The 12,468-nt window shown below is 42.1% G+C and overlaps 1 protein-coding gene across 2 annotated transcripts in view; it reads right to left on the bottom strand.

The window, feature by feature from the left end:
- PLA2G7 (phospholipase A2 group VII) overlaps nt 1-12,468 on the bottom strand; it is a 34,660-nt gene that overhangs the window by 20,301 nt on the left and 1,891 nt on the right. The window lies entirely within an intron of this gene.

The following is a 12,468-nucleotide window of genomic DNA, read 5'->3' as shown; positions in this document are numbered from 1 at the left end:
GTTAGGAAGGGAGAAGACGCTTGGAAAAAATGGCACATGCATTTTCTATGATGGGTTTTGGGGAGGCACTAGGGTTGTTAGGGTTCTTGGTAATGCTGGATTGCACAGCCCAGAAATAACATTTTTAGGCTGGAATATTAGGTTGTTGGCCACTAGTTTCTTTATTTGTAGCAGTCTAGTAGGGTTATAAAGAAGAGCATCCAACTGTAATAATTATAACAATCACATATCATAATCATACACATGGGCTTGTCAAGCACATAGTAAATCCTCAGTGTTTTGGCTAATGTTTCCCTATATTTGTAAAAACATCATATTGCAGCAGCTGGGGTTTTTTATGGTGCTGATGATGTTATATTTGGGTAGAATCTCTATAATTCTGTTCCACTGAGAGTTTCAAGGGGCAGATTGTATTTGCTGTTCCAAGTGTCTAACAAGGGACCTAGCAGGCAGCCAGGGTGGAACAAATGTCAGTAGAACTGGTAAATAAAGCCTGACTCATGGCAAAAATAAACTATATTACAGTGAGACTCTTTGCTAATATCTCATCAGCAAAAAACTATCTTGGATCTATGCCTCATCAGTCCCCTTGCACATTTCCCCCATCAGCTTCTCGGGGTGATGGAAACGGTCCAAGTCACCACCATCTATCTTCTTCTTGAATTTTGCAGTAACCTCTAACTGGTTTCCCACAAAGCCTTCAATTCCCAATGTAGCAGCTGGAGTGACAATGCCATTCCTCTTGCTCAAAACCCCAAGAGGACTTCATATCACGTAGAGCAGAGGCCTTAAAGTAACTAAAAAGGCTCTACAGCGGGTACCCAACAGACTCCTGATCTGAGCAACCCCCCCCAGCCCCTCCTGCACACTCACCCACACACCCGCTGCAACCACACCCCTCCTTTGCCATCCAGCAATCATTCCAGGCATCCAGGCATCCACTCCTCCTTGGGATCTGAACCTGTGTCCCTCTTCCAGGAAGGCTCTTTGCTCTGATACCCAAATAACCGGCTCCCTCACTCCTAGGTTTTGGCTTCCATGTTACCTTCTCAATGAGATCTTCCCAGTAGACTACACAAAGCCGTTACCAACCATCACCAAAGTTTCCCAGGGCCAGGAAAGGAGGTGATCTCTGACCTGGTTCCTCCAGGGCGCAAAAGGAGAAGACAGTTCCCAGCTCAGCGAGCAGAGCTCACCCATCTGGGCACAGTCAGGAGGCGGAGCCACGGGCCGTACCCTCTTTGCCCAGCACATTCAGGCCATGCCTCCATCGGGGTACTATCTGCCCTCTACTACGAGGCTCTGTTGTACAATGTGCAGAATTGCTTACCCCAGTAACCCGTGAGCTCCTCCAAAGCAAGGAATGGTCCCATTTGTCTTTCTATTATTGATTCTCAACGAAGGGCCCAGGCTATATATAGCAAACACTCCTAAATGATTCCTGAAGGAGAATGAAGGATACTGTCTTCTTTTGGTTTGGGCCATCAGAAAACTGAGAAACCCATTCACAAACGCTTCAGCACTAGATTCCCAATACTGTACACAAAGTGGGCGGGACCTGGCCTCTTAGACTTTAGTGCCTACATCCCAATTGCTTGGGTCTGAATCAAGTATGGTTTGGGATGTAACTTCTGTGTTATTTGCTCTGAGGTTTCATCCCACCCCCCATCCTTAGGTATTATTATTACCCATCTCCTCCCTTCAACACAGAAGTTACATCCCAAACCATACAGTTAGAACCATCTCTGTTCTAGGAATGCTACCTCTTCTTAGAGTTTAAAATAAAAATGGGACAACTTTTCTCTTCTGAAACATTTTCCCCCCTAACTTTGGGGAAGTAGAAGTCAGCCCTCTCTCAGGAGGTTTAATAGTGAAACAGGCAATTCTGGATGAGAAGTCCTTCTGAAACTGAATCACTGATGCTGTGCCCAAGGCCAACTAAGTAATGAAAAAGATTTTGATATTTATTTTGCATCGGTTTTACATTTTATAAAAAGCTGATTCAGAGCTACTTGGACCAGAAAGGGGACTTGATGAGGCTTAGATTCTCGAAGAGTGAACAAACACTCCTGATTGAAGTGTCCTAGGTGTCTGAGAAGAGACTTGGGGTTGGTTTTCTTGCATCTCCCCTTGGTGATTTTGGTTTTTGATTGGCTTTAATATTATGCTTAAACTCTTAAAGACAAAGAAATGTTCTGATTGCAACTCAGGCCTTCTGAATCCAAATCTTGATTATTGGTTTGGTTAAGAAATAAAAAGAAGGTGATATGAGGCCTAGCTAATTATCTTTTACTTAGCATCTACTGTAGGCCAGCGCTAGATAGCTGGGTAATTTACGTAACGCCTAGTCCTCACAATAAGGAGTAGAGTTGCTGCTGCTGCTGCTAAGTCGCTTCAGCCGTATCGGACGCTGTGTGACCCCATAGACACAGCCCACCAGGTTCCCCTGCCCTGGGATTCTCCAGGCAAGGACACTGGAGTGGGTTGCCATTTCCTTCTCCAATGCACGAAAGTGAAAAGTGAAAGTGAAGTTGCTCAGTCGTGTCCGACTCCTAGCGACCCCATGGACTGAAGCCTACCAGGCTCCTCCGTCCATGGGATTTTCCAGGCAAAAGAGTACTGGAGTGGGGTGCTACTGCCTTCTCCCAGGAGTAGAGTTAGGCGGGTATTATTACCTCCGTTTTACAGCTAAAACACAGAGGCTTGCATTTGCAGCAACATGGATGGACCTAGAGATGATCATACTAAGCAAAGTAAATTATAAAGAGAAAGATAAATATCATACGCTATTACTCAAATGTGGAATCCAAAATATGACACAAATGAACTCATCTATGAAACAGAAACAGGCTCACAAACATACAGAATAGACATGTGGTTGCCAAGCAGGGTGGGAAGGGGAAGGATTAGGAGTCTGGGATTAGCATGCAAACTTCTATATACAGGATGGATAAACAACAAGGTCCTACTGTATAGCCCAGGGAACTATATTCAATAGCCTGTGATAAACCATAAGGGAAAAGAATATGAAAAAGATTATATAATTGAGTCACTTTGCTGTATAACAGGAATTAACACAACATTGTCAATAAGCTATATTTCAATAAAACTTAAAAATAAAAACAAACAAAACCCACCGAGGCTTGGAGAGATTGGCTTACTCTTGTACTGACTAGTAGGTTTCAGTGACTTCACTACCAAGTCCCACCCTCTGAGGCATGTGAGAAAAAAATAATCAGTATATAAGCTCTACTTTTTACTTAAATATGCACATTTATACATAAATAGGAAAAATAAAAGTCTAGATGAGTATAAAGCCAGAATATTCTCAATGGTTACATTTAAGGGGCAAGATTACAGGTGATTTTAGTTTCCCTTTTTCACATGTGCTTTTCTAATCTGTCAACAGTGAACAAGAATCACTTGAGTAGGGAAAAAAAAGGAAAGGAAACAAAACCCTAGCTCTTTCCTTGAGTAACTAAATCTAAATCAATTGCTTCCTGCCAGAAATAAGCTATACTCTTAGATACGTTGGGTTTCCCCGGTGGCTCAGACAGTAAAGAATCTGGGTTCAGTCTCTGCGTTGGGAAGATCCCCTGGAGAAGGGAATGGCAACCCACTCCAGTATTCTTGCCTGGAGAATTTCATGGACAGAGGAGCCTGGCAGGCTACACTTCATGCGGTTGCAAAGATTCAGACATGACTGAGCAATTAACACTTCCACTTCCTTAGATATTTTAGGTCCAATTTAGGGATAATGTTAGATTGGAGACTTCACTTTAGAGCACTAATTTTAGGAGAAAGGTATGCTTTAGTTTCAGTTTAAAAAACTGGAGTAGGTTTTTCAAAATTTCAAATTAGGACCCATGAGCCAGTCATTGTACTAGGATTTTAAGGGAGTCCCAGTGTGTGGAATACGAGTGTGTGTGCTGCTGCCTGGGTACAGAGTGGGGATGAGGTGTAGGATGACAAACAAAAAAGAAACATGCTTCAAAGAGTGCCCCGTTAAAAAAAAATAGGGACTTCCCTGGTGGTCCAGTGGTTAAGAATCCATCTTCCATTGCAGGGGACTCGGGTTTGATCCCGGTCACGGGACTCAGATCCCACATGCTGCGGAGCAACTAAGCCTGCACGCCACAATTAGGCAGATCACGCATTGCAACAAAGAGCCAAAGGAAGAAAAAAATAGTGTATCCAGTTTGGGACTTTCTCAGTGGTTTGGTGATTAAGACTCCGGGCTTCCCCTGCAGGGGATATAGTAGGTATAATTCCTGGTCAGGAAACTAAGATCCCATCCCACATGCCTCACTGAACAGACAAAAATGTAAAATGTCTAAAAATTTTAAAAAGTGTGCCCAGTTTTGTGATCTAGAAGAAAATTGAGGTAATCTACTCTGGTTTAGGTGAAGTTAGGAGACACTATTTAGTCCAATTCTGTTGTTTTATAAACAAAGAAACTGAGGCCCAGAGAAGGGAAGCAACTTTCCAGGAACAACACAGTAAATTAGTGGCCACTTTAAGAACAGAAGGTCTCGTTCCCTGACCACCCAGTCATGGATTTTCAGCAGCAGTGAGACCTGTTCTATAGGTGAGGAGTGAAGAATATGGATCCTATGGAGATCTGGACTGGAGATCTGCCCAGGAAATTCCCCTGGGCAATGGGAAGGGCCTGAGTTTGCAATCAGAAGGATCAACTCCAGGCCAGTCATTGGGTATCTGGAACCTAAATCACCTAATCATTGAAGTGAAAGAAACAACCTTATCTTGTAGGGTTGATGAAATGAGAAAATGCCAGCAAAAAGCTCAACCATCAAGCCGGAAGAGTGCCCTTTTCCCTTCTTCCCCAGAAACAAGATTAGCTCCACTGGAAGGAAAGTAGATTAGATTCTCGAGATTACCTAGGCGAGCCCAGTGATCCAAAAGCCAGTAACTGTCCTGCCAAGCTGTCAACACAGCATCAGTGCTGCAGGCTCTGGCTCCGTCAGGTTTCTCACCCTCTGCATCACTGATGCTTGTATGTGCATGCGTGCGTGCTCAGTCGCTTCAGTTGTGTCCAACTCTTTGCAACCCTATAAACTATAGCCGGCCAGGCTCCTCAGTACACGGGATTCTCCAGGCAAGAATACTGGAGAGGGTTGCCACACCCTCCTCCAGAGTATCTTCTCGACCCAAGGATCGAACTCACATCTCCTGAACTGCAGGCAGATTCTTTATCACTGAGCCACCGGGAAGCCCGTCATTAACACTTGGGACCAGGTAATTCCTGGGAATGGGGTCTGTTCTGTGTATCGTAGATGTTTAGCAGCATCCCTGACCTCTACTCACCAGATGCCGGAGGTAGCGCCCCCTCCCTTTACTTGTGACAAGCAAAAATGTCTCCAAACATTGCCAAGTGACTTCTGCGGCAGGGAGGAACTGTCCCCAGTTGAGAACCCTGGGCTACATAATGGGCAAGTGGGCACAGGCATGGGTCTGTCTTACCTAGGAGATGAGACAAAACCATACACTTAGAAACAGTGTTGAAAACCATCTGCATGTGTGTGTGTGTGCTCAGTCATGTCTGACTCTTTGTGACCCTATGGACTGTAGCCCACCACTCTGTCCATGGAATTCTACAGGCAAAAATACTGGAGTGGGTAGCTATTGCCTTCTCCAGGGGATCTTTCTGACCCAGAAATTGAACCCGGGTCTTCAGCACTACAGGCAGATTCTTTACTGTCTGAGCTACCAGGGAAGCCATCTACTTTAAGACAAATAACTATAACTCTGAGCCCTCTTGCTAAGCAGACAGGTGTATCTAAGTATTCAGTGTATGTGCTGGTTTAGATTTACAAAGATATGTGAATTCTTCATCAATGAATTCCATATGTGATATGTATGCATCATCTCATTTGCTTTTCATCTTATTCTCCAATTAATCTAGTTGGGGATCTTCCCATCATACCCTTGCCCAGAAGCCCTACCCCTTCCCACAATGCTCACTGGACTGTGTGTCCACCTCTGATAGTGCTGACTTTACCACAACAGCCTATCCACCAGACCACCCATTCAACCATCCACCCATTCAAACATCTACAGAGCACCACGTGCTGAGTACTAAGCAACCATAAGGACATGAAACCCCATGTAGGGGTTCTTGTCCATTTTCCCTCAGATGGAATGAAGCTGCTTCCACTAACGGTCTGGTATCCTTCATCTTTTTAAATTTCTCATAGTTCTATGTACTACGTGGGGGAGGTCCTTAACAATGTTCCTCTGGTTTCTGATTCACTTCTCTAGCTTTATTTCTTAAAGTAAGCTGTTTTATTCTTTTATGTGATTTTATTATAAGAAGCCACCAATCTTCTGTGGAGGTATCACACAATTTAGGTAAATATGACCAAACGCTTCCCAAGTTGCTAAAAGGAAAACAGCACTTCTAGCTTTTCCAAACAAAGAACTACTGTAATTGGCTCTAAGTCACTGGTTTGCTGGGACACTAGCTTCTTTTTATCTTCTGATGGTCATTAAGACCTTTGGGAGGATGACCATAAGGCTCTCGTATCTGAACACAGAGGAATGATTCATAAAAAGTCTTTTATTTCTCCCAGTCCTCTTTTCACAGAAAAGTGCCCTTTTTCTCAACTATGGGATATAGCTTAGCTAGAAATGTATTTACATTGACAAACTAGGACCCTGAAGAGTCTAATATTGACTATGCACATTTACAACAGGGAATACAAGATGACACACAGTCTTCACAATCACAATGTATGAAAATCCACTACCACCACCACCAGCCAATATCTTTTCTTTGAGAAAGATATAACTGGACAGACAGTAATAACTAGTAAACAAAAGGCTGGGAACACAGGACTTATTTATTCCTTAACAGTGCCAAATTTACCAAAGCAAAACCAGCGATTCTAATGGGGGTATAAAAGGCATCCTGATTATTGGATGGTAATCTGGCAAGACTTCAACTGTCCATGTCCTTTGATCTTTTCACTACATTTCTGAGATACACACAACACACAAATCTTATACACAGGGAAGTAAAATCCTAAAAATGGTATGCCACTTCATTTATTCCAACTCTAGAAGAATCAACACACATGGAAACCCTACAGAGGTCAAACAGTAAAGGAATACCATAGATGGGATTATATTGTTATTTTTCTATAAGTGACATTTTAAACAACTATACACTTGTTTGATAAAGAAAAATATTTACTCCATTCTGAAACAGGCTAAAGGCAGCTTGAACATCAGACTATAGCAGCAGTTTTCAACCAGGGCAACTTTATTCCCCAGGGGACATTTAGCAGTGTCTGGAGACATTTTTGGTTGTCATGACTGGGAGGTGACGATTACTGGCATCTGGAGGGCAGAGACCAGGAATGATGCTAAACATCTTACAATACACAGGACAGACCCATAACACTGCCATTTATAGCTCAAAATGCAAATAATGCTGAGATAGAAGGACCTTGGTATAAAAAGATGCGGGCGAAACTGTAACCTTCAATAATAAACCATATTCTTTAATAATAAAGACATATTTATTCCATTCTGAAACAGGCTATAGGAAGGTAGATGTCTGGTCAATACAAGGAAGAACTTTTAACATAATCAGGTCATTTATGATGTGTTCCTCACAATGGAGAGAGAGCTCTCTATCATAAAAAGGATTCTAACTGAGTTAATTGGTCCCATGCCGGGATGCTGAAAAAGGTAGGGGTCCTTGGGTGTAGTTGGACTCTGAGTTTTCACCTTTAGCAAAGATATATGATTCCATTTAAAAGCACCAGCAAACATTTCCTACTTTATACTTATTATTATTGAAACTAGGAAAGACAAAACACAATGCCTGCTCTACTAATTTGTTTTATTTCTACCATATTAGCTAATGGGATCAAAACTTAATATGGACATTATCCCAAATGTGTAATAAGCAAGCGACTTCTGCAGAAAAATCTAAAGCCTCCGGGCACAGCTGATACAACGCTTGTGCAATCATTTCACAACCTAAGAAAAGAGATATGGCCAAAAAAAAAAAAAGAAGAAGCAACAGCAGTTCCTTATTGTGGAACCAATGTCGTTGATTCTACTCATATTTAGGACACGGGAGCTCATCTGCCTCCACTTTGCAAATATCCAGATGTTCGCTGCTCTCTGTGGCTTTCAAATCACAAATGGTTAAGTTATCTAAGATCTCTGGGCCGTTTGCGGCCGTATTGGAAGCATTCTGGTACATTCCATGCCAGTTAAACCACATTTCATTGAACTAGTAGAGCTTTAAAGGCTTTGACAAATGAAAGTTTACTTAAAGGGACAACAACCCAGCAATAACCAGACAGATGAGGGAACAAGGCACCAAATCACATGAGGAGCTGTTGAAGGAAACAGGGATGTTTACGCTGGGGGAAATCCAGATGGCACATGACAGCTACAGTTCTAAGGAAAAGGGATGAGTCCTGCTGGGACCCGGACTGTAGACCTCTGTCAGCTGGAGGCTTCGACAACTACCACATTCTCTCTATCACAGGAGCACTTTAAGCGCACATCGGCGGAACACCATCAAGCATACTGGAGAAGGAATTCCTGCATTGGATAAGGGTGAATGTGAACTGGACGGGCCAAACTAGATAACCCTAACCCTAGGGCTCCCAGTTAGGTAACTTGAATGAGCTCAACAGACCCTGTCTAATAGAAAAAATAGTGGTGGAGGCTGTAGTAGATGGGGCCATCTGAAAGGGTCCAAGTCTATCCCAGTTGGTTGCTGTCATGTTGGAATGAGCTCTTCAAGTTACCAGATCTTCATTTTCTTTTTTCAATTAAAGCCAGAAAACCATATTTGTATGTAAAACCTATTAATTTTTAAAGAAGAGGACCTAATCCAATATTTCAAAGCATGATATAAGTTAAATAGAAGATGCTGTGGCCTCTGGGAGAAACTGTAACATCTTCCTTAAAGATGCCCTAACCACCCTCAACCCTAAGGGACTCTGACAGCAAATAAGGCAGGAGAGAAAGCGTACAGATTCTAGAATTACAGTCACATCTTGTCTGCAATTTGAATCACCAGTCTGGCCACTTCAAGCTGATATTCAGATGAGCCGACCAATAAATAATTAATAAGGTCTGGCAAGGGAAAGCTAACTGGGGAACCACAAGTCACTAAGAACTGCCTTGCACAAGATGTAAATGAGGAAAGGCTTCTATTTCCCTCTAACAGACACCTTTTCTTCTAGTATGCTACATGTCAAAATGAGGCAGGGAAGAGAAACAAATTTTCTCAGCTGTCTGGCTGCTGAGAAGGTCAGGCCTACCATAGTTGGTAAACAACTTTGAAACTCTTGCCTGGCCCCCAGAAACTGAGCCAGTGATCAACTAGGGAAAATTCAAGAGTTTCCTCTGGGAGAGGACGCTTCGCTAAGGGAAATAATCCTATTCAACCCTGGTTCCCAGCCCCCTCCAGAAATTCTGCTGTCATGTATAGGTTTTTAGTTGTCAACAGATCTTTGCACACACACATATCTGTACCCAGCCATATCCAGCACAAAGACAAATCTGATAAATTAAAAAAAAAAATAGTTCCCATGTCTAGCTTCTAGTCTGAATTTTATCTGATCACATTAAAGTTTTAAAAGTAAGCTGGCTAAAATAAATAAATAAAGCAACAATACACCAATAAAAAATAATTAAATAAAAAAGTAAGCTGGCTATACAATACAGTATTTTTAACTATAGTCATCATGCTATATGTGATATCCCCAGGGCTTATATATTTTATAACTGGATGCTTGTGCCTTTTGACCATCATCGCTCATTTCTGAATTTTAGTTTATGCTGAACATCAGTTTAATAAACTATCTTTTATCCCACATTAAAATTTTTGATGGAATATGTTTAAAAAGTAAACTGGCTATTATGTTAGCATTAATTTCCCTGCCTTCTATGATGGTATGTTTCATTAGTAATTCTTTTTTTTTTTTATTAGTAATTCTTGGTTTAGGTTTTTCAACACCCTGAGCAGAGCAAAATATTTTTTATGTTTAGTAGATTATATTTATTGAAAAGAATAAATTGAAACTGGTATAAAATTTTGGCAAACGAAGCACAGGGAATTCAAAGTAGCATAATATCAGCATATTAGTATAGTAACAAAATCTGACATAGCTTCATTTTTAAATTTTTATTGGAGTACAATTGCTTTACAATGTTGTGTTAGTTCCTACAGTACATCTAAATGAATCAGTCATACTTATACACAGGTGCTTGTGCTTACTCGCATCCAACTCTTTGCAAACTTTTGGACTGTAACCCACCAGGCTAAAGCCACCAGGCTCCTGACCATGGGAAGAATACTGAAGTGGGTTGCCACTTCCTCCTTCAGGCGCTCTTCCTGACCCAGGGATCGAATCTGCATCTCCTGTGTCTCCTACATTGCAAGCAGACTGTTTCCCCGCTGAGCCATCAGGTAAGCCCACTTGTACATATATCCTCTCCCTTTTGGACTTGCTTACTATTCAGGTCACCACAGTGCGCTGAGTACAGTCCCCTGTGCTATACGGTAGCTTCTCATTAGTTATCTATTTTACACACAGTATCAATAGTGTGTAGTGTCAGCTCCAACCTCCCAATTCCTCGCAGTCGCCCCCTTATCCGCTTGGTATCCATACAGCTGTTATCTACGTCTGTGTCTCTATTTCTGCTTTGCAAATAGGACTGCTTTACTTTAAAGAGCATATTCATTAGCTTATTTGTTTTTGCAAGATGAGTGGACCAGACATAACAATGCCATCTCACTATGCAGATGGGAAATTTGAGACAGAAACATGAAGTGACTTCCCATTCTGCCCCAAAACACAGACTGCTCCCACACTCTGGTAAATCTCCATAATTAATATACCTGGAGATAGTTTCATCACCTCTCCTCTTCTCCTCCTATTACCCATCCTCCACAGAGCACCCAGAGGAACTCTTGAGAAAAATGTGAAGATATCTATCAAGTCTTGCCCCGCTCTGGGCTACCCACTGCACTTGAAACAAAGTCCGGATTGCTTACCTCAGCCTCCAAATCTCTGCCTGACCTGGATTCAGCCTCATGCCTCTGCCACCCTCCTCCTTCCGTTCTGCAGACTCACTGCCCTCAGCCATGCCTGGACCAAATCAAGCTAGTTCCCGGCCCCATGTGCCTGTGGTTCTCTCCACCAGAACCGCCTGTCCATCTTCTGGAGGCTCATCCTAAAGCCATCTCTTCTTAAAACCCAATCAAGAAGCCCATCACACACACACACACACACACACATACACACCCCAGTACTCTATTACAGCATTTTTTCCCCTTTGCTTTAAAACATCTAGTCCTTTCCAAAGTGACCTTGCTAATCCCTTGGTTCTAGAAAGTGAACTCCATGAGAAGAGAGACCGCACTGCTATACTCACTTTGCCTGACATGTTGTTGGTGCTCAATAAAGATTTCTTGAGGTCAATGAAGGAATGAATGAATTTTGTACTAGAAATCAACTGGCCCACTTAATTCAGGTGATACTTAATTAGATAGCAGAGTTTTTCTTTCTCCTCAACTGCTATGTTTATTTTTTTAAACTACAAGCTTATATATACTAGACTGTTAGACTGTGTCTATTAGTGTGTTATGAGTCATTCCTATAACAGGGAGCAAAGGACAGGACTCTGAACGGGTGCTTGGCTTCATAGAGAAAGGCAGTAAGAATCCATGGCCCATCCCTTCAAACTACAAAGCTTCCTCAAAATTCTGGAAATTCTGCTAAAAGGAAAGCCTACATTTTCTGCCTGTTCACAACCGTTTCATAGCAGTTACTGCTGAGTGTACTTACATTTTTATGTTTTTAAACTAGTTTCCTTAATGCTGAAAATACTGACAAATGGATATGATTAGCCTTTCTAAATAAGAAAAAGAGTTGCTTTCTTAGTGAAAGCAAAAAAAAAAAAAAATCTAGAAATTCTGGAACAGTATGATTTTAGAGCTAAATGTTCCCCTTCAGCTTCTCTTCACTCATTACTTTGTCTTCAATGTATCACGTTAATGGAAATTTCTCAATGTCTCAAGAAGTCCGCCCTCAGTTATCAAGAGTCTTGAAAAAAATTTCAGGCTTAAGATGAACCAAGGGATAAATAACCTCAGGATGATCTTCGTTTCCAGGAAATATCCATTTTCTAAGGTGTCAGGGTAAGGATACGGATTCCTAACACCAGCTGGCATTCTCAGGGCTCGCTCCAGTTGGCCAGGTACCTAGTTAGCTCTTTCCTTGATGCTCAATGCTGAGAGCCTCAAAGGGGGTGGTAAATGGTATCGGATCACAAGCCTAACTGGGTCCTGGAACACTACTCCTCACCACTGAGGTTTAAAAGGTACAGATACACAGTGGAAGAGAAATGAGGAACCAGCTGCCCAGGGTTCTGCTAGCTAGAAACTCCTCCAGAGGCTGAGCAAACCCTTTC

This window comes from Odocoileus virginianus, chromosome 27 (genome assembly GCF_023699985.2).
Source record: "Odocoileus virginianus isolate 20LAN1187 ecotype Illinois chromosome 27, Ovbor_1.2, whole genome shotgun sequence".
NCBI lineage: Eukaryota > Metazoa > Chordata > Mammalia > Artiodactyla > Cervidae > Odocoileus > Odocoileus virginianus.
Note: the sequence above shows the minus strand (reverse complement) of the source record. Positions and strands in the feature narration are given on the sequence as shown.